This window comes from Bison bison, unplaced genomic scaffold, assembly GCF_000754665.1.
Source record: "Bison bison bison isolate TAMUID 2011002044 unplaced genomic scaffold, Bison_UMD1.0 scf7180017864299, whole genome shotgun sequence".
Classification (NCBI taxonomy): Eukaryota; Metazoa; Chordata; class Mammalia; order Artiodactyla; family Bovidae; genus Bison; species Bison bison.
In genome coordinates this window covers 3,278,188-3,278,670 of record NW_011494871.1, presented here as the reverse complement: position 1 = coordinate 3,278,670, position 483 = coordinate 3,278,188, and positions in this window count along the sequence as shown.

Below are 483 nucleotides of genomic sequence, written 5' to 3'. Positions count from 1 at the left end.
ATACAGCCTTGACGTACTCCTTTTCCTGTTTGGAACCAGTCTGTTGTTCCATGTCCAGTTCTAACTGTTGCTTCCTGACCTGCATACAGGTTTTTCAAAAGGCAGTTCAGGTGGTCTGGTATTCCCATCTCTTTCAGAATTTTCCACAGTTTATTGTGATCCACACAGTCAAAGGCTTTGGCATAGTCAATAAAGCAGAAATAGATGTTTTTCTGGAACTCTCTTGCTTTTTCGATGATCCAGCGGATGTTGGCAATTTGATCCCTAGTTCCTCTGCCTTTTCTAAAACCAGCTTGAACATCTGGAAGTTCACGGTTCACATATTGCCGAAGCCTGGCTTGGAGAATTTTGAGCATTACTTTACTAGCATGTGAGATGAGTGCAATCATGCGGTAGTTTGAGCATTCTTTGGCATTGCCTTTCTTTGGGATTGGAATGAAAACTGACCTTTTCCAGTCCTGTGGCCACTGCTGAGTTTTCCAA